This window comes from Macrotis lagotis, chromosome 4 (genome assembly GCF_037893015.1).
Source record: "Macrotis lagotis isolate mMagLag1 chromosome 4, bilby.v1.9.chrom.fasta, whole genome shotgun sequence".
Taxonomy (NCBI): domain Eukaryota; kingdom Metazoa; phylum Chordata; class Mammalia; order Peramelemorphia; family Peramelidae; genus Macrotis; species Macrotis lagotis.
In genome coordinates this window covers 264,440,338-264,462,861 of record NC_133661.1, presented here as the reverse complement: position 1 = coordinate 264,462,861, position 22,524 = coordinate 264,440,338, and the positions used below count along the sequence as shown (strand labels likewise).

The 22,524-nt window shown below is 35.5% G+C and overlaps 1 long non-coding RNA gene and 1 pseudogene across 2 annotated transcripts in view; one reads left to right on the top strand and one right to left on the bottom strand.

The window, feature by feature from the left end:
* Positions 1-293: 293 nt before the first annotated feature.
* The window catches only part of LOC141522480 (uncharacterized), a 114,221-nt gene continuing 91,990 nt past the window's right edge, over positions 294-22,524 (bottom strand). The window contains exons 4-5 of one of the 2 annotated variants that reach the window (XR_012478220.1): positions 20,280-20,331; positions 294-393 (exon numbers count right to left, since the gene is read on the bottom strand). This is a non-coding gene — a long non-coding RNA (uncharacterized LOC141522480). The remainder of the gene's footprint in view (positions 394-20,279; positions 20,332-22,524) is intronic. The other variant, XR_012478221.1, reaches the window with a different exon arrangement.
* Positions 9,549-10,755, top strand: LOC141522477 (E3 ubiquitin-protein ligase RNF34 pseudogene; annotated as a pseudogene).

The following is a 22,524-nucleotide window of genomic DNA, read 5'->3' as shown; positions in this document are numbered from 1 at the left end:
AAAATGTTAAAATGTATACAAGTTGAATACTTTTTAAAAAGGAAAAAATAACAAACACCTAGCTGCCTCCTTATTTCATGTGTTCAATTATTTTGTTTTGATAATGGTTAAAAATTTTATAATAAAAGCCAATTTAAAATTCATGGGACAAAATGAATGTTTATTTGTTATTTATTCTTAAATTTATATAATTATTAAACCCTAAATAGAGCAAGAAAAACAATTATATGAAATGATCAATAGTGGTGTCAAAATACAGAAAATGAAACCTACCTTTCCACTGAGAAGAGAGGACAATTGATGCCAAATGTAATCTAGAGTAACAGGCTTCTGGGTCAGTTTGTTTTGTGTAAACTCTTTTCTTGGACCAGGAGTAATATATTAAAGAAATGGCTGGCAGAAATAAAAGACATCAATACAAATTTTTTGTTTAAAGAAAAAAATCAGTTCAAGCAACACCTTTAAAAATCAATGGATTAATATCAAATAATATTGGACAAAGTCCAGAGAGGAAAGGATTGTAACAGAGGCAAGAGTGAGACTAAATCTGTGATTACAAAAATAGGAAAAGACAGCTGAAAGAGATAATTTAATTTTTTTGTTGTTTTTCATTTTTTTATTTTGTTATACATTGCTGAAATATATATATATTTAATTTAATTCAGGATGCACTCCATGAATGAAGATTTTGACTCCTCTGGTATAAAAGACATATTGCTGAACTTTGAATAAAGAAGACTTGGCTTCACATGCTGACTCTAACACATTCTTTTTGTGTGATCTTGATTCATTAATTTAAGTTCTCAGTGCCCAGAATGAATTTTAAGATTGAAATTTATATATGAGCTGCAATCTTTAACTTGGCAAATGGAACTTCTAATTATATACATTATAGATCAAAGATCCTCTTCCTTTTTTTGTTTTTGTTTTTGAGGAAAATGACTTGCCCAAGGTCATACAGCTAGTAACTATTAAGCCTGAGTTCAGATTTGAACTCAGGTCCTCCTGACTCCTAGGCTGATAAACCACCCCAGAAGTCTTCTTCTAATGGGATGATTTTAGTACCAATTTGCCAAGTCAAAAATGGCCTCACAGGTTTGACTTTGGCAGAAGAATGATGTTGCTGTACTATATGATGTTCTAAGAAAACTGGGCACTGGATTTCCAGTCAAGATGGCAGAGAGAAGACAGGAACAGTTCTAAAATCTCCTGATCTTCCCCTATATATGAAACAAACATCTTAACAGAAATCTCATTACATTAAGAGGTACAAAAGACCTATGGTAATAGAGGGGAAGAAGGGAGGAGATGAGAAACACCTGAATCTTCTTCTCATCAGAGTTGGCTTAAAGTTAACTTACACATACACTCAGTTAACTTAAAAAAATCTTACCTTTCAAGTATTAAAAGGGGAAAAGGGGAGGGGGGGACAGAGACAGGGAGTGGGAGAAAAAAGATAACCAACAGAGGGAAAGGAAGGGAAAAGGGGAAAAAGGGAAAGGGGAAAGAAAGGGGAGGGGGTGGATATAGGAGGGCAAACACTAAAGGGGGTGGTATTCAGAAACAAAATATTGGAGAATATGGATGAAGGGGAAAAAGGGAAAAAATACAAAACGAGGAAAGATAGCATGGAGGGCAATAAAGAATTAGTAATTATAACTTTGAATATGAATGGGATGAACTTTCCCTTAAAATGTAAGTGAATAGCAGAGTGGATTAAAAACCAGAATCCTACAATATGCTGCTTACAAGAAACTCATTTGAAGCAAAGAGATACATATAGAGTAAAGGTAAAAAAGATTGGAGATTAATATATTTTGCTTCAGCTGAAGTGGAAAAAAAAGCAGGGGTAGCAATCCTTATCTCAGACAAAGCAGCTGCAAAAAGAGATAAGGAAGGGAACTATATCCTCCTAAATGGTACCATAGACAATAAATTGATTTCAATACTGAATATGTATGCCATCTTAGCTGGAAGTCCAGTGTCCAGTTTTCTTAGAACTTCATATAGTACAACAACATTATTCTCCCACCAAAGTCAAAACTGTGAAGCCATTTTTGACTCAGCAAATTGGTACTAAAATCATCCCATTAGACGAAGATTTCTGGGGTGGTTCACCAGCCTGGGAGTCAGGAGGACTTTGGAAAAATAGATGAAGATGGAATTCTGCCTAACTCTTTCTATGACACCAATATGGTGCTGATTGATACCCATGTATGGGATAGCATCCAAATTCTTAGAGAAGCTGAAAAAACTACAGGAAAATATAGACAGCAAAACTCTACTAGTGGGAGACCTCAACCTCCTGCTCTCAGATTTAGATAAATCAAATCATAAAATAAACAAGAAAGAAGTTAAGGAGGTAAATAGATTTTTACAAAACCTAGATATGATAGACTTATGGAGGAAACTGAATGGGGATAGAAAGGAATATATACCATTTTCTCTGCAATATATGGCAGTTATACAAAAATTGACCATGTAATAGGGCATAAAAACTAATAATAAATTGCAGAAAGGCAGAAGTAGTGAATATATCTTTCTCAGATCATAATGCAATAAAAATCATATGAAATATTGAGCCAGGGAGATATAGACCCAGAACTAATTGGAAACTGAATAACTTAATTTTAAAGAATGAGTGGATTAAACAACAAATTATAGAAAGAATTAATTATTTTATCCTAGATAATGACAATAATGAAACAACATACCAAAACCTATGGGATTCACTCAAAGCAGCTGTCAGGGAATATATATCTTTAAATGCTTATATGAATAAATTAGAGAAAGAGGAAATTAATGAACTAAATATGCAACTAAAAAAATTAGAGAAAAAACAGATTAAAAACCCCCAATTAAATACCAAATTAGAAATTCTAAAAATTAAAGAAGAAATTAATAAAAGTAAAAGCAAAAAACCTATTTAATTAATAAATAAATCCAAGAGTTGGTTTTATGAGAAAAACAATAAAATTGATAAACCTCTGGTCAATTTGATTAAAAAAAGAAAGAAAACCAAATTGCTAGTATCATAAATGAAAAAGGTGACTCACTACCAATGAGGTGAAAATTAAAGTAATAATTTGGAATTATTTTGCCCAATTCTATGCCAATAAATTTGACAATCTAAGTGAAATGGATGAATACTTACAAAAATAAATTGCCCAGGTAAAATGAAGAGGATATTAAATACCTAAGCTACCCTATCTCAGAAAAAGAAATTCAACAAGCCATTGTTGAACTCACTTAGAAAAAAATCTCCAGGGCCTGATGGATTCACAAATAAATTCTATCAAACATTTAAGGAACAATTGGTTCTAATCCTAGATAAACTCTTTGGAAAAATAGGTGAAGATGGAACTCTGTCTAACTCTTTCTATGACACCAATATGGTGCTGATACCTAAACCAGGAAGAGTTAAAACAGAGAAAGAAAATTGTAGATCTATCTCCCTGATGAATATAGATGCAAAAATCTTAAATAAAATCTTAGCAAAACAATTACAAGTTATCACTAGGCTAATATGTTATGACCAAGTAGGATTTATCCCAGGAATTCAGGGTTGGTTCAATATTAGGAAAATTGTTAGTATAATTAATTATATCAACACCAAACATATCAGAAATTATATGATTATATCAATAAATGCTGAAAAAGCTTTTGACAAAATACAGCACCCATTCCTACTAAAAACACTAGAGAATATAGGAATAGATGGACTGTTCCTTGGAATAATAAGCAGTATCTTTCTGAAACCATCAACAAACATTATATTCAATGGGGAGAGGCTAGAAGCATTCCCAATAAGATCAGGGGTGAAACAAGGATGTCTATTATCACCACTACTATTCAATATTGTATTAGAAATGTTAGCTTCATCAATAAGAGAAGAAAAAGAAATTCAAGGAAGTAGAATTGGGAAGGAAGAGACAAAATTCTCACTCTTTGCAAATGACATGATGGTATGCCTAGAGAATCCCAGGAAATAGTCCAAAAAACTACTGGAAACAATGAGCAATTTTAGCAAAGTTGCAGGATATAAAATAAATCCTCATAAATGCTCAACTTTTCTTTATATGACTAGCAAGATACAGCAGGAAGAATTAGAAAGAGAAATCCTATTCAAAGTAACCTTAGAAAATATAAAATACCTAGGAGTCTATTTGCCAAGGCAGACTCAGAAACTTTTTGAAAAAAATTACAAAACACTTCTCACACAAATAAAATCAGATTTAAATAACTAGGCAAACACCAACTGCTTGTAGATAAGTCAAGCTAATATAATAAAAATGGCAATTCTACCAAAATTAAACTACCTATTTAGTGCTCTACCAATCAAAATTCCAAAAAAATTACTTTAATGAGTTAGAAAAAGTTGCAAGTAAATTCATATGGAAAAATAAAAAAAATCAAGAATTTCCAGGGATTCAATTTTACAAAGTGCAAAAGAAGGTGGCTTAGCCATACCTGATCTAAAATGACATTATAAAGCATCAGTCATCAAAACTGTCTGATATTGGCTAAGAAATAGAGTGGTGGCCCAGTGGAATAGACTAGGTGCAATAGCAGGAAATGATTATAGTAATATAATATAATATAGTTATAGTAATATATATAATATAATATAATAATATAATATAGTAATAATATAGTAAATAATTATAGTTTGATAAACCCAAAGAGTCCAGCTATTGGGATAAAAACTCTCTCTTCGATAAAAACTGCTGGGAAAATTGGAAGTTAGAATGGAAGAAACTTAGATTAGATCAACACCTCACACCCTATATCAAGATAAAATCAAAATGGATACAGGATTTAGACTAAAAAAAACAATATTATAAGCAAACTAGAAGATCAAGGAGTAGTTTACCTGTCAGATCTATGGAAAGGGAAGCAGTTTATGACTAAGGAAGAGATGAAAAACATCACTAAAAATGAACTAGATGATTTTGATTACATTAAATTAAAAAGCTTTTGCACAGACAAAACCACTGTAACCAAGATCAAAAGAAATGTAGTAAATTGGGAAACAATCTTTGCAACTAATGTTTCTGACAAAAGACTCTTCTAAAATATACAGAGAACTGAATCAAATTTTTTTTTTAAAAAGCCATTCCCCAATTGACAAATGATCAAAGGCTATGCAAAAGGCAATTTACAGATGAGGAGATCAAAGCAATCCATAGTCATATGAAAAATTGCTCTAAATCATTACCTATTAGAATAATGCAAATTAAAACTTCTCTGAGGTACCACCTCACACCTCTCAGACTGGCCAATATGACCAGAAAGGACAATGATCATTGTTGGAAAGGTTGTGGGGAAATCTGGGTAATACATTGTTGGTGGGGCTGTGAACTCAAACATTTCTGGAGAGCAATTTGGAATTACTCCCAAAGGGCAACAAAAATGTACATAACCTCTGATCCAGCAGTACCACTACTGGGTCTATGCTCTGAAGGGATGAAACAGGGTAAAAACATCACTTGTACAAAAATATTCATAGCAGCCCTGTTTGTGGTGAGAAAGAATTGGAAATTAAGTAAATGTCCTTCAATTGGGGAATGGCTTAGCAAACTGTGGTATATGTATGTCATGGAACACTATTTTTCTATTAGAAACCAGGAAGGATGGGAATTCAGGGAAGCCTGGAGGGATTTGCATGAACTAATGCTGAGTGCAGAACCAGAAAAACATTGTACACCCAAACAGCAACATGGGGGTGATGATCATCCTTGATGGATTTGCTCATTCCATCAGTGCAACAATCAGGGACAATTTGGGGCTGTCTGCAATGGAAAATACCATCTGTATCCAGAGAAAGAACTGTGGAATTTGAACAAAAACCAAGGACTATTACCTTTAATTTAGGGGGGAAAACGTGGTATCTTATTGTCTGATCTTGCTATCTCTTATACTTTATGTTTCTTCCTTAAGGATATGATTTCTCTTTCATCACATTCAATTTGGATCAATGTATATCATGGACACAATGTAAAGACTGGCAAATTGCCTTCTGTGGGGGGTGAGGGGAAGGAAGTAAGATTAGGAGAAAATATTGTAAAACTCAAAATAAATAAAATCTTTATAATTCAAAAAAGAAAACAGGGCACTAAGTCTAAACTGGATGAGACAAGAGGTTTATTAATAATGAGAGTGAAAAGTAAAGAATTGAAATGCTTATGGAGAAAAAAATGTCACCTTTGGGAGGAAAAAATTACTGTGAAATGAGCATAAGATTCAGAAGCTAAGGACTTGGGTTCTAGGTCCCAATCATATCCTTGATCTTTCTGGGACAATATTATGTCATGTGTAAAAATAAGGTAGTTAAACTAGAAGTCCTCTGATGTTCTTTCCAGTTCTAAATCTAGGATTTTCTGAATTCAGCAAAAGAGACATGAAGTCTTATTTTACCTAGGACTATACATTGTACATATTTAAGAAATGAATGAATAAATGGTTCGAAAAGGTCTGCTTGTTGACATAATTAAGCAGTTTCCCTGAAAAGTCAGATGAGGGCAATTAAATGAGGTAGCTCAGCAGACTTGCTTTGAGAAAGGTCTAAGCCAGGTCATACAGTAAGCACCTGATATCAAAGCTGAACTTAAGTCACTAGATATGTGACTCAGTTATGAAATGGGAACAGTTTTTTCAGGCTTTGTCTGAGGATAAAATGAGATCGTATTTAAAAAGCCATTTGTGAATCTTAAAGCACATCAGAAACACTAGCTATTATTCTTCTGCTTCCTCTCCATCCTTCTTGCTGAATGTATTCATCATCTTCATTATGACTTCTAGTTTCAATCCCTTCTTTTATCTGCAGTCAGTCTCCTTCTTGTTGGCCTCATCCTCATTCCTAAACTTTACCTCATGTTCTGCCACAGGAATGATTCATAATCTTGTAATCCCTTCACTCTTCCAAATCACTCTTCCAAACTGTTCATTCTTAAACCTCAGGTCCTTTTATCCTGTTCCTTGACTCAAAAATGGACTGAGGGAAACTCATAAAAACAAACCCATTTCAATAAAGTCACCTGACTGCTCCCCAGGGCTTGGCAATCCTGTTCGAGTTCTATTGATTTACCTAGTTCACTCTCCTTAGTAACTATTGTATTGCTTTCCTCAGTCAGACCCCCTTCCGTACTGTCATAGCAAATCCTTCTTACCTACTTCATTTAGATTGAGGTTATCTGACTTGAGCTTCTCAACAACTCTTCTCCTGAAAGTTTCCATACATTCCTTTCCCCACCCCACCAAGCCAAATATCTTGACAAGTACTAGTATCTCAAAGGAAGAAATAATCCTAGCCTATTTTTTTTCCAGCTGTGTCCCTTCCTCATCCTTCCAGGACCTTGGACAATGGCCATGTCCTTCTTGTCATGTATCATCTAGTCCTCTCTCTTAATCCCTTCCCATTTGCCTACAGATATATTAAGATCTTTACTCTGGAAAAAAACTTCCCCTTAGTCCTTATGCATCATCCGACTATGGCTCCATCTCTATCTTACTTTTCACTCTTGATATTTTGAAGGGGTGAGGCAGAACAGAATCTATAACTGATATCTCCACTTTACCACCTACTCTTTCTTCAACCTGAACCTCTAAAAATATGAATGAAAATGTTTGCTAAGGTCAAAATTTCTTTTTAAATAATAAATGTTTGTTAGTCTTCATGTTCATTGGTCTCTTTACAATTATTTGAAATAACGGTTTGGTTACTTTCCCTCACCTTCATGACCCAAAAGTGGTCCCAAAGAGTTGGAGAAAACTGGAACTACCGAACAGGACAATGAATGTTCAATGTAGTGGTTTAGCATTTCCTGCTTGGGCTCATTTTATAGATGAGGAAAGTGAGGCAAACTGGGTTAGGTGGTTTGCCCAGGATCACACAACTAGTAAGTGTTTGGGACCAGATGTGAACTCGACTGCTCTTAGGTATTCACTAAACACCTACTATACATAAAGCACTCTGCTGGAAGCTGAAAATAGAACCCCAGAGAAAGACTAGTCCCTTCCTGACCTTCAAGGAACTCAAATTCTGGTGGAACATAGCCTCCTTCTGAGTGTTACTTTAATTTTCTTTCTTTAATTTCTCATTATTGCACCTTTTCCTGATTTATCTCTTACTACACCAAATCTTCTTTACTCAGTCTACTTCATAAGTTTTTATTTTCTTATTGATTCTTTAAGGTTAGAGCTCACCAAAATTGTATAATTGTCCCTTTCTGCTCCTTATTTCCTACTAAGTAAAGTCTAATGTTCAAGGTCTTCTACAATCTGACACTATCCTACTTATTCCTTCAACCTGGTTTCACATGATTCGTTTCTATGCTCCAGATCACTTGCTTTCCCTCATACACCCTTAGCATATTGCTATCTTTCTGTGTCTTTGTTCATAGTTTTCTGTACTATGCTACAACTCCTGTTAAGTTTCTATCCACCCTTTAAAGTTGAGCTCAAAGATCACCACCTAAAGGGAGTCTTTGCCCTGATCCATCCTTTAAGAAAAAGTCTTTTCCCCACCTCAAGTTTCACAAAGTGCTTTGTTCACACTTCTATTGTGGATTTTCTCCAAAAACTGACTTTTTCAGAATAAGGAACAGGTGTAGGAAATAGGCATCCAAGTTGACAATCGAGAGAGTCTTATTCTACCAGAAAAAGTAATGTAGAAGATAGAGTGAACTTATAAGAGTCCATGAACAATATAGAAAAACACACGGACACAAGGTTCAGCCAAGAGAGCTCCTAAAAAAAGAAAAGGGCAAAAGCTTCAGGCCATCTCGTCATCTCGTCATCTCGGATACTTGACTTCCTTCCTTTTCCTTTTTGTTGTTTTATTTGGTGGTTCCAATTGTGTCTGACTCTGTGGCCCCATTTTGAAGTTGTCTTAACAAAAATACTGGAGTGGTTTTCTATTTCTTCTTCTCCAGCTCAGTTTACAGATGAAGAAACTGAGGAAAATAGGATCACACAGAGAATATGTGTCTGAAACTGAATTTAAACTCAAATCTTCCTGACTCCAGACCTGGCTCTCTGCTCAGTAGGTTTTCTTCTAGTCCCAGCTAAAATTCTAACTTCCTCAAGAAGTGGATGCCAACCCCACTTAAATTCTAGTGTCTTTCCTCTATGAATTATTTCTTATTTATTCTGTTGTTTGTACTTAATTGTTTTGAATATTGCCTTCCCCATTAGAATGTAAGCTCCTTGAAGTCAGGATCTGACTTTTACCTTTTTTAGATTCACAGTGAATAACACTGTCTGCCTCAGAGTAGGTGATTAATAAATGCTTATTGACTGATCAGAAGAAAATGTGTTATATTTGTGTTTCTGTAATACTCATTAAAACTTGGTCATGTATAAAGAACAAAATAAATTACTCCTTAAAAGAGAACATTAAAAAAAAGCACAAATGGAACAATCTCTACTTTGCAGATCCTAAGGGAGAATAAAGAGTTTCTTGAAAGAATTGGGGGAGGGGATAGGCGCCCGGGGGGCTCGCGGTCCGGAGGCGCCTCGGCGGTCCCGGGAGGCCGGGACGGCGGTGACCGGCCCGGGGCTGCTATGGTGCTGAGCGCTCCGGGAGAGCCGACCCCGGAGAGGTGGCTGCGGCCATGAAGGCGGGTGCCACATCTATGTGGGCTTCATGCTGTGGGTTGCTGAATGAAGTCATGGGGACTGGAGCGGTAAGAGGTCAACAATCTGGATTTGGGGGAGGTACTGGCCCATTCAGACTTGCACCAAACACAGATTTCTCCACATACCCACCAGCAGCTACAGGAGGAGCTAATATAGTTTGCAAAGCCTGTGGACTTTCATTTTCAGTTTTTAGGAAAAAGCATGTATGTTGTGACTGCAAGAAGGATTTTTGTTCTGTCTGTTCAGTCATACAAGAAAATTTCAGAAGATGTACTTGTCACTTGTTACAAGAAACTGCCTTTCAGCGCCCTCAGTTAATGCGACTTAAAGTCAAAGATCTGAGGCAGTATCTCATTCTTCGAAATATACCGATAGACACTTGCCGAGAGAAAGCAGACTTGGTTGATCTTGTACTGTGCCATCATGGATTGGGCTCTGAGGAAGACATGGACACACACAGCCTGAATTCTTCGAGGTCACAGACTTCCAGCTTTTTTACACATCCATTTTTTTCGACATATCTAGTCCCTTCTTCAACAGCGTCTTCATTGCAGGGAGACCTCACAAGTCAAAGAGGATTCTCGGGCCCTGCACTTTCACAGGGACAAGGTGAAACACCCTCAACAAACACAGAAGATGATGAAGAAAATGCCGGAGAGATCCCTGGACTCTCCAGAAAGTGGATGAGAGCTTCATTATCTGATCTGTCAAGTCTTGAAGATGTTGAAGGGATGAGTGTCAGACAATTGAAGGAAATCCATGCTCGGAATTTTGTCAACTATTCTGGCTGTTGTGAAAAGTGGGAGCTGGTAGAAAGAGTGAACAGACTATAAAAAGAAAATGAGGAAAATCAAAAGTCATATGGAGATAAGATGCAGCTCAATGATGATATAGGCGACAACCTCTGCCGGATCTGCATGGACGCAGTCATTGATTGTGTTCTTCTGGAGTGTGGCCACATGGTCACTTGCACCAAATGTGGCAAACTTATGAGCGAATGTCCCATTTGCTGGCAGTACGTGGTTCGAGCTGTGCATGTCTTTAAATCATAGAAAGTCTCAACCCCAGAATTTTATTTGAAAAGCATTTCAATAAGCAGACAGAATTTGAAACCATTATTGTTCAGAGACTGGACTTTTTTTTTTTTTCATTTTGAATAGTGGAAAGAAGAGTTCATTTTGCTCAGTTTGATGTGGAAACACTTTCTGACATTTCCTTTGGCAATCTGGGAGGAAGTTTAGGGGTGGTAGAAGGTTCCCAGGACCCTTCCCATTGACAAGTTTTGTTCTCAAACCGTTAAAAGGAGCTTGCCTGTTGCTCTCTTAAGAATACTGCCCCTCCTCCCCCTTCATTGCCTCAACATAATTTTTAAAGGGGGCAGCAAGTAGAGCACACAGTGGTCAGGCAGATTATTTACCCTTTTAGTCAAGTGAGTTGAAAACGCTAACTGAAGTTTCCACATTGTTGCTCTTCTAGTGTTTAAATTCAATATAATCGGAGAGTCTCCGTAGAAAACTGCCAGCGCCTTAGAATAAATATGTCAATTTATGTTGATTAAGCATTTCTTACCAATGGCTGCATCAAGAAGTCATTACAGAAGTTTGTGTGCTAAGGACATTTTTCTTTTTCTTTTTTTTTAAAGCCTGTAACATCATTTTACATTCTTTGTATAGTGAAGATGTTTTTGTTTTGCTCTCAGTGCTTTCCTGCTAACTCATTTCAAGTTTAGGAATAAATTTACAAATTTTAAACAACAACAACAAAAAAGAATTGGGGGAGGGGAGAAGTAAAAGGGTAGAAATGTCTTTCAAAGAGGAAACGGAGAAAAAAGGATATGAAAATTCAGAGGTGAATTCCCATTAGGATTGATGGATAGAAGAATGTGATACAAAGAAAAAAAAAGACAGGCACCTGAAAATTTGGCACTAAATAATTATGAAGATCTTCCTATAGAAGAGGGACTTGAACCATCAAAAGACAAAGCAAATCCATCCCAGATTCCATTTGGTGAAAGAGCATCAGGAGATGAATAATGGTGACTGTCCTCAATGAGGGCTGCCACGGTAGCTATTTGTCAGTGTGAAATAAACAATAGAGAGATTTGATTTCTTCTACTGAGTTTATCCAGGACATGTAGTACAGCTCCCAAAACTTGTTAAACCTGATGATCAGTCCTAACTCCTTGTGATTCACAAGGGTTTAAGTTTGCCCTCCAAAAGGAACCTAAAAATCATTGCTAAAGACCACGAAGTCTTGACCAAGAAATTATTGAAAATTTGGGGTGTTTTCATCACTTCTATCAGTGGAAGAGAGGAGATTCAGAAGGTGCAAGCAGATTTGAGAAGTGAACAGATTACTAGCCAAACTATCTAAAAATGAAAATTGGATTTCTGAGCTACTGCTTCGATAGCCAAATGGCTTGGTCCCATTGTTCCAGAAAATAATTAATTACTTGAATGTAACTCAAGGTTCAAGACTCCCCAGACTTATATGAATTAGATTTATATTTTATATTTTATATTTTATATTTTGCATACTGGAAATTACCTTATTACTACCCCCAAAATAATTATAACTCATTTTATCTCTATACAGAGTTTATTCTAATAAAAACTCTCAATATAGTATCTAAGTTTATGTAAGTAAAGACATAGGTAAAAGGAATCAAGTTTCTTTATATGCATTCATGGTAATAGACCCTTTTATCAAGTACCGAACAGTATAAATTTCACCTTCAAAGATAAGGCTGAAGTTTCAGAGGATTAACAGAAATCCATGAGTACATAAAGTATTCCCAATCAACACAATTTCCTTCCTTCTCTTGGAGACAGTACAATTTTACTGTCCTCAAGGCATTCATCCTTCAGTTTGGAATATGCTTGGCAGAAAGCTGATCTTGAAGTTGCCAGCAGGACACCCTCCTAACCTCAATATTCCAATAAAGTTTTCACCCTCACCTGCATAGTAGATGGTACCACTCTGTGGTACCCTACCAAAAGGGAAGCACATTTGGGACTGCTAGATAGAATATATTATCAAAATACTGGTAAGGTCTTTTATTCTCTCCCACCTACATACATACACACACACACACACACACACACACACACACACACACACACACACACAGACACGAAATCCTCTAAGGGTTGCTGCAAGGTTAATGTATTTGAGGTTGGGGATCAAGTGACCTCATTCCCACTGGATCTTCAATGTTTGTATAACTCAACATAATAACAGCAGAATGTTCAAGACCCTTGATCTTCTGTTTTATAGTTTGACATTACACTTCCTAGTTGCAAATGGTGATCCTCTTCTCTTGCAAAACATTGAATTGGTTAAGAAATTCCATTGATACTTATTTTTTAAAAATTAACTAGAGCCTATCATGCCTTCCAGCTAATATCCTAAATGATAAGAAGTTAGACTTCCAAACTCTCAAATTTAGGATTACCCATAAGACAATCTCCAAAGCTAGCACTGCCTAGGAAAAACTTCCTTCTCCAACTAGTTGATTAAGATTTAAGAATGACACTCACCAGTTTTCTTGGGCTCTATGAACAAATGTCTGCCTATGCCAATGGCTCTTTGGCAGAAGGAACTCATACTCAATTACTGCCCTCTCAGGAGCAATCCAGAAAAAAAGGAAAAGGGAAAAGAATTATTTTAAAAAACATTATTAAAAAAATTAAAATCCAAAGCCTTGATTCTGGTTTGTATTGTAGCAGTTGTGGTGGATCCACTCACAAGAGTCTGTCCTAATTGTCCAAGACAATAATTTCTCTTGGGGATAGCTCCTATCAGTAAAACTCATCCTCTAGGAATTACCAAGGGTTGTCACCAAACTTGGAAGATGTTCCTAAACACCAAGACTTCATAAAATCCCCTCAACAAAGTAACAGTGGGCATCTTTCCACCCTCTATAGGGTGAAAAGATATTAAAGCTTTATAAGTAAGTTCAAACTGGTTAAGAAACTCCCTTGAACAAAACCATAGAAGAAAATTATTTAAAAGCTAAAACCCTTAGCTCTAGCCGTGTCACTATCAGATTTATACTCCAAAGTGACTGGTGACAGGAATATTAAGCAAATGAATGAAAATATTCAAAACAATATTATACTGAAAAAAGACTGGAAACAAATTATGTGTTCAATGATTGAGGGATTTCAAAACAATTCACATTATATAAATGTCACATAATATAATTAAATAATGGTCCAAATTTTTGAACACATACTGTATTAGGTTTTTTTTTAGGTTTTTGCAAGGCAAACGGGGTTAAGTGGCTTGCCCAGAGCCACACAGCTAGGTAATTATTAAGTGTCTGAGACCAGATTTGAACCCAGGTACTCCTGACTCCAAGGCCGTGCTTTATCCATTAGCCACCTAGCCACCACCTAGCCTCCCCCTACTCTATTGTTTTTTTAAAAAGTCTAGCACCTAGCTTGTATGTTTATGTAATTATAAATTATCTGCACAATACAGTAACTGCCCTACTTCTGACCCTTATTACCCATTTCCTTGAGTTTTTCCAAAGGCCCTCCCCATTCAGTCATCCACCACAAAACTGACAAAATGAAGTCTAGTCAGGTTTTCCTTTCAATCAATGAACTCTAATGACTTCCTTTTACTTCTGGGATCAAACATAAACTCTTTTTTGGTGTCTTCATAAACTTGAGCCTTTCCTGATTTCTTTTTTACACATTACTCCCCTCCACAGACTCTTCTATCCAGACACACTGGATCAATTACCTGTGTCCTTGACTTTGTACTGGTTGCCCTCCATTACTAAAATGCCATTCCTCTTTTTTTCCCACCTCTTTCAATTATTAGTTTTCTTCCATACCCAATTCAAGGTCCATTACCTGATCTCTACCTCTAGCTTTCAGTTTCCCCTTCCCAAAATATCTTGTATTTATTTTGTATAGATTTAGGTAGAGATCTCATCTATGTAAATCTCATCTCATATCTAAATCTCTCACATAGCAAATAACAGAAAAAAGGAAATTTGTAAGAAAGCACTGACAAGCAGGAAAGCTTTAAAGATAATTTGTTAATTATAGATGCATCTAAGAGGCTTGTGGTTTTATATGCATTCCTTGTTTTTCTCTTCTACCTTGGAAATGGTAATGGGGAGTCATGTTAAGTACCAAAGAGGAAAAAAAAATTGAAGATGAATATAAGATTCTTGAAAGCAAGAGCTGTTCTATTGTCTTTGCTTCACCAGAACTTAAGAATACACCCAGGATGTAGCAAACGTTTAATGAAAGCCTACTAATCAGTTGTGATACTGGGGATTGTGAAATATATTCAAAAATAAAATTTTGAAAGAATAAGAAAAATTTCAGCTAAATGAAAATTTCAAAATATTTTAATTATTAATAATATTTTAGTGGGTAGATAGTTGGCACAGTAGATAATGTGATAAGCCAGAAGTAAAGAAGACCTGAGTTCAAATTTGAGCTTAGATACTTTCTGGATAAATGACCTCAGGCAAGTCACTTAACCTGTATGTATTGATTTTCTCATTGGTAAAATGAGCTGGAGAATGAAATGGCAAATGACTCTGGTATCTTTGCCAAAAAAAAAAAGAGGTCATGAAGAATTGAACATGACTGAAAATTAGCTAAACCGGGGCAGCTAGGTGGCACAGTGGATAGAGTACTGGTCCTAGAGTCAGGAGGTCCTGAGTTCAAATTTGACCTCAGATGCTTAATAATTACCTAGCTGTGTGACCTTGGGCAGGTCACTTAACCCCAGTGTCTTAAATAATTTTTTTTAGTTTTTGCAAGGCAAATGGGGTTAAGTGGCTTGCCCAAGGCCACACAGCTAGTTAATTATTAAGTGTCTGAGGCCAGATTTGAACTCCGGCACTCGTGACTCCAGGGCCATTGCTTTATCCATTGCACCACCTAATAAAATTTTTCAAAAAGAAAAACAGCTAAACAAAAACAACAACCAAGCATTTTCAGGAGAGAAATTTTAAAAAATATTTTGTTTTCTAATTATAAACAATAGTAGTGTCTACCTATCATTTTTGCTAAGGTTTTGAATTTTACAGTTTCCCCCTTCCTCCCCTCCCCCCCAAAGGAGGCAGTCTGATAATCTTTACATTGTTTCCATACTAAATACATTGCTCAACATTGAATGTGTTGAGAGAAAAAAACATATCCTTGAAAAAATGAAATATTAGAGATAGCAAAATTAGGTAGTACATAAGACTTTTTTTTTTAAATTGGTCTTTCTTTTAACTTCATAGTTCTTTCTCTGGATGCAGATGGTATTCTCTGTCACAGATACCCTAAAATTGTTCCTGATTATTGTACTGAAGGAATGAACAAATTCATTAAGGTTGATCATCACCCCCATGTTGCAGTTAAGGTGTACAATATTCTTCTGATTCTGCTCTTCCCACTCAACATCAGTTCACGCAAGTCTTTCCAGGTTTCTCTGAATTTTCATCTCTCCCGGTTTCTAATTGAGCAATAGTGTTCCATAATGTACATATACCATAATTTGTTCAGCCATTCCCCAACTGATGGACATTCACTCGATTTCCAATTCTTTGCTATCACAAACAGAGCTGCTATGAATATTTTTGTAGAAGTGATGCTTTTACCCTTTTTCATGATCTGGTGACAGCAATTTGATTGAATATTCACGCTTTTAAAAATCTTGGTTTAACACTTTTAATACAGTGATTCAGAGGTCTGATTTAGATTGATTTTAATTACTGTCATAACTAAAAAGATATCACATAAAGAGAGATCTAAATGAAAAAGTACATCATTATGTTGAATGTTAATAATTCATTTTTATAATTTTCTTCATGAATTATAAAAAGGTTTTTGTCAAAATTTGGTGATTAAATTAGCATTTTTCCTTGATATCAATTATTCTTGCATACTGGAAATTGTTATATTTTTATAACTTTAACAGATTCAAAACTGAAGTTTTATTTGAAAGATTTTTCAAGTTAAAAAAATTCATGTTTATGCTGGTTCTTTAAAAGTATCCAAATATTAGAATCTTTATAGGATATACAATATCATTTTCAGTAATCACAACACATAATAATGGAAATATTTCTAAACATTCAGGTTTAGAATACTCATTCCATTGCACAGGTGTATTTCTTTTTAAGCAGTTACTCTGTCACTTATCATTAATATGTCACTTTTACTTTGAAAGGACAAATTCAATGTTTTTTTAAATGTATATCTACTAGGTCTCATACTATAGACTTTTCATTTAAAAATTAAGGAAATTTAAAACTTGTATTTTTGTAAGTTGTATATATATATATATATATATATATATACAGACTATATATATGTATATATACATACATACATATATACACACATGTATATTTACCTTTAAGCTCACCAATTTCTTTAACATATTTGACAACAACAAAAAAAGTCAACCTCTTTGTAGTAAAAAAGACTTTCACGGTCACTACATATTTTATTACTAAGTATTGAAAAGAAAATATTTATTTTTTAATAAAAACTAACCATATCCAGACCAATATATAACATTTTATATTTATCTTAAATTCTTTACTGCAATAGCTTCCATGTCCCTTTATTGCATGTAATTTTTGTTGCATCATGATCTGAAAAGAATTTATTATTTCTGCCTTTCTGCATTTGATTGTAAGGTTTTTATGCCCTAGTACAAGGTCAGTTTTGGTATAGGTACCATGTTCTGCAGAGAAAAATGTATGTTCTTTTCTATGCCCATTCAGTTTTCTCTAGAGGTCTAACATATCTAAGTTTTCTAAGATTTTATTTACCTTAATTTCTTTCTAATTCTGAGAGAGGGAGGTTGAGGTTCCCCATTATTAAAGCTTTACTGTCTATGTCTCCTTGTAAGTCATTCAGCTTCTCCTCTAAGAAATGGGATGCTATTTTACTTGGTGCAAATATGGTTAATAATGATATAACCTAATTGCCTATAGTTTCTTTTAAGAAGATGTAGTTTCCTTTCTTTATCCCCAAAACTGAAAACATAAAGAAAATTAATGAAAAAGTTAAAAAAATATAAAATATACAAGTCAAAATAAAAACTAGAGTTCCCAAACTACCCAATCTCAGAAAGGAAAATTAAATTAACCTTAAAGGAATTCTTTCTCCAAAATAAAAAAAAGAAAAACTCAATATCAAGGGATACAATTAAATTCTTTAAAAAATTTAAAAATAGATATAAAATAAAAATTAAAACTGTTTTTAAAACTGAGAAATAAGATACTCTAGACAATTCTATTTATCAGAGAAATATGATCCAGGGAGAGATAAAATAGGGAATAAGAATTGTAGGCCCAATAGGTCTCCTCAATCTATTTTCCAGGTTAGTTGTTTTTCCAATAAGGTATTTCCCATTTTTTCTTTTTATTTTATTTTATTTTATTTTATTTTATTTTATTTTATTTTATTTTATTTTATTTTATTTTATTGTTTCTTGATGACTCATAAAGTGAGCATTCATTTGCCCAATTCTAATGCAATTCAGTGAGGTTTTTTGAACCTCCTTTTCCATTTAGACAATTTCACTTTTCAAGGCATTCTTCATTTAACTTATACCATTTAGCTAATTCTGTTTTTGAGGTGTTATTTCTTCAGTATTTTTGTGCCTCCTTTACCTAATTGTTGACTCTTTTTTCCTTATTTTCTTGCATCACTCACACCTCTCCCCAATTTTTCCTCCACTCCCCTTACTTGCTTTTTAAAATCCTTTTTGAGCTCTTCCATGACCAATTCATTTTTTTTTCAGGCTTTGAAATGTAGGAATTTTGACTTTTTTTTCTGAGTTTGTGTTTTGGTCTTTCCTATCACCATAGTAAATTTATATAGTCATGATCTTTTCCTGTATTTGCTCATTTTTTTCCACTCTGTTTCTTGACTTTTGACCATATTATTGTGGGACTCTACTTCCCAAGTGGAGGGAGAAGCTTCAGACATTTTGGTGCAGCTGTTTTCAGAGAGAAATCTGGGGACCTGCAAGTTTTCGATTCTTCCAAGGTGACATGGTTTAGGGAGAGGTGTATTTACTGCTTTCCTGATCTGTGCTCTAAGCAGACATGAACACTCTTCTCTCCCTTGGAACTGCAAACAGGGTTCCAGCTCCTGTGAGGCTGGGGGTGCTAATGTTCCACCTCTCTTTGGAACTGAGACCCAGTGCTACAACCCAGCTCCAAGTATGGACAGTTCAATAGAACTCTGTCTCCAATGCCAGCAAAGGGACTTCTGTAATGTCCTGACCAGTTATCTAACCTACTGTCCCCTGGGCTTAGAGATCAGGGAAACCAGTCACTGCTGCCCCTGATTCTTTGTCCCCAAGACCTACAGCTGGGGCAGAGTCTGTGTTTGGATGGCAACAGACCTTTTCTGCTAACCTTTTAAGTGGTCTTAGGCTGGAAAATTTTCTCACTCTGATCTCTAATGGGTTCTGCCACTCCATAATTTTTTTGGGGGGGGGGGTTGAAAGCTATTTGGAGGGGCTTTGGGGAGAGCGCAAGGGTATTCCTGTCTTTTCTCCACCATCTTGGCTCTGCTCTTCAGAAATTCTTGAAGATACAAAAGAATGGCCCATGACAAAAATTTCACCATCTTTCTGCACTATTGTCTGGAAGTAAAGAATCACTGGTTGTTATCCCAGGTTGAGCCACTGGTTTAAGAGATGATTGAAAGGTCAGGATCTATGGAAATATTGAAGGCTTCTCTGCCTTGATTATTAACTATGGTGAGAGCAGCTTTTCATGGGAAAGGTACTTATTAGATCTATACCTGAACCATTACTCTGAAAGGAGCAGCTAGATGGTACAGTGGATAAAGCACTGGCTTTGGAATCAGGGGTACAGGAGTTCAAATTTGACTTCAGACATTTGATTACTCACTATGTGACCTTAGGCAAGTCATTTAAGCCTGATTGCCTCTTGTCCTGAGCCATCTCCAGTCATCCTGGTTCATATCTGATTACTGGACCCAGATGGTTGTGGAGGAGAAAGTGAGACTGGTGATTTAGCACAGCCCCCCCCCCACCACCCCGGCTCCATTCATATCCAATTCATATGCATGTCATGGTATCACCTTCCCTGACCCCAACCATCCAATAGTTGGATGCATTAAATTAAATTCAATACTATGTACATTGGGCTAAGTTCCTTTTTAAAAATAAATTTTTTAGCTCTTTACAAATACCATCCCATTTGATCTTTGTAAAACCCTGGGAGAAAAGTATTAGTATCCATATATGAGATTGTGACCTGTCAAAGTCACACAGCTAATAAGCGTCTAAAATCAAATTTGAACACAGGATTCAGACTCTCAGCTTCATAGTCCATTCATTGTGCCACTCAGCTGGCTCAGAAGAAACCTTGAAACACCCCTCCAGTGCCTTAAGCGTGAAGGCCTCATTAAGTCAGCCTATCTATGGATGTATTTATTGGTTGCCTCTGCTTCTGCCTCCTCTTTCCAGAGCAGCTTGCTCAGCTCTTCCCTGCTTTTGGCAGATCGCCTTTAGTGGTGATTCCCAGTTCTTCCTGGAATCCACCCAGAGCTTTATAATGAGAAAAGTCAGAGGAGCTCCTTAGAACAAACCCCGGAACAAAGTGTTGACTTCCAGGAATTACATACCTCACTAGTGGAATCTTCCAGAGTGCAGCTGTCCAGTTTGCATTTGTTACTGCTAAAATAGACATGGAAATATTATTTACTGCTTTGTTTTGCAAACAACATATCATGAAGCCTCCTTTTTTGGAAGGGGAAAGGGGGCAAAATGAAGCTTACTCATTCCATTAAGCTGATTTTGTGACAAGAGAATTGTTCCATTATTTTGGTCACTACCAGGCCATCCTTGTAGTGTAGATTATATATTTAAATAGAGTTTGAAAAGATAAATTTGAAAGAAAAAACATCCCAGGCACTAGTGGACTTAAGTCAATTTCAGAATGATGACCTCATTAATGGGGCAATGCAGATTTTGTGTGGTCTCCAGGACAGATTTCATTCCTTATCAATGAAAGAGAAGGAAGGGAGTGGGCTTCCTGAAGCATATCTTGGCATACTTGCAATAGGCAGAACAAATTATTTTTTAAAATAGAAATAAAAGCACCAAATGAAACAACTGATGATACAGTGAAGATCTGAGTTCAAATCTACACCTCATACACAAGTTGTATATCCTGGGTAAATCACTTCATTTCTGTTTGTCTCATTTCCTCAACTATAACAAAGGGGAAAATAAAAACACCCACCTCTCAGGGATGATATGAGGATTGAATGAAATAATATTTGTAAAAGTTTCTTAGCACATTGCCTGGCAGATATATAAGGATCTGCTTATTCCCTTCCCAAAAAGAGACATGATTATCATGAAGTAAGAGATGGGGTGAGAATAGCATACACTTCCATAGTGTTTCTAATCTTTTTTAATTATAATTTTTCCATAGAACTCTAATAAAGAGATACAGAGAAAAGAGAACTAAACCTCAAATTTAGGAAGACTCGGGCTCAAGCCTTGCCTTTGCTTTGTCCTGACTGTGTGATGTTGGGCAGACCACTTTTCCTCTAAGACTATGAAAAGGCTGATCTTCATTGGCCATGAGAGTTTAATCTAGTACCTTCCCACCCCTATCTCCTGCTACAAAAACACCCCAAAGGAGTTGGGTACCATTGGGGTAAGAGAGGTGAAGTCCAGTGATAATAGCAGTTCTTGGACTATTCTAGTGAAGAGGAGAGAAGAATTATGCAAAGAATCTACTTGAGACTAAGAGAGAGTGGAAAAAGAGAACCAGACCCAGAACTGAGCTTGGGGATGTCTGGGCTTGCAAGTTGTCATTCCTACCATAAAAGAATGATCTCAGCCACAGTTTGCACAGGCTCCAGGCTATTAGAAAAAGCTAAAGGCCAGTGAGCTCTACACTAACAGTACACTGTCCTTACCGAGGGACATTGCCCTAGTATTTAGAGAAATATAAATATATTGTTCCTACTTAGAGAGGGAAGGGAAGGACAGGAAGGGGAAAGGAAAAGGGATGGGCAGTAGGAGCGGATGGGTAGTATGGAAACCCAATTCTCTGTCTCTTCCTCACTTTTCCTCAGGGAAAAAGGGCTTTAAATTAAGACTGATTCTGAAAACATGAAAGTATTAGTCCTTAAATGGTATTCAAGCAATGAGTATTTATTCCCACCAGTTGTCTAGATAGAGCCTGGTAACAAACAGGAATGCTTCTGGAATGAGTAAAGTATTGTTTCTAAGTAGGAAAAGAAAGGAAGCTTAAATATTTTATGTTATTTTTTTTTTACTTTAGCCTAGACAGCAATGATGAATGTTTTGATTTGATAGAGTTCATTTTCATGATTTAATGTAGTTTGTTGAATGTCAAATTTATATATCTCTTAGAAGCTATTCATTGGAAACTAATTCTCTTAGCAGAATGGGTTATTACTTATTTATGTATATACATATATAGGTTTCATAATCCATAATTGTTTTAAAATCATATGTTACCTTTCTTTGGGGGCAAACTGCTTAAGAGAATGCATTTTATATGAGCTTAGTTTGAAATACAACTTTCATGTGAATTTACAAATAAAAAACAGACAAAACCAAAAGTAATGAAATGAAACAAAATTTAACTGCATACAGTTACTGCAAATTTATTCAATATTTTAAAGTGGCATTATATTCTTTCACAGAATAATACTGAGATCATTGAATGAAGCAAGAATATTTTTGAATTGCTATGCACTTATAAATTATATGACTCTAAACTGGGGAATTAGTTTAAGTCATTTTATGTAAATTTTGACATTTTCTTTAAAAAGCCTTTATGACAAAAGCTATTGACCATAATTTGTCACCAATCATTTTCTTTAA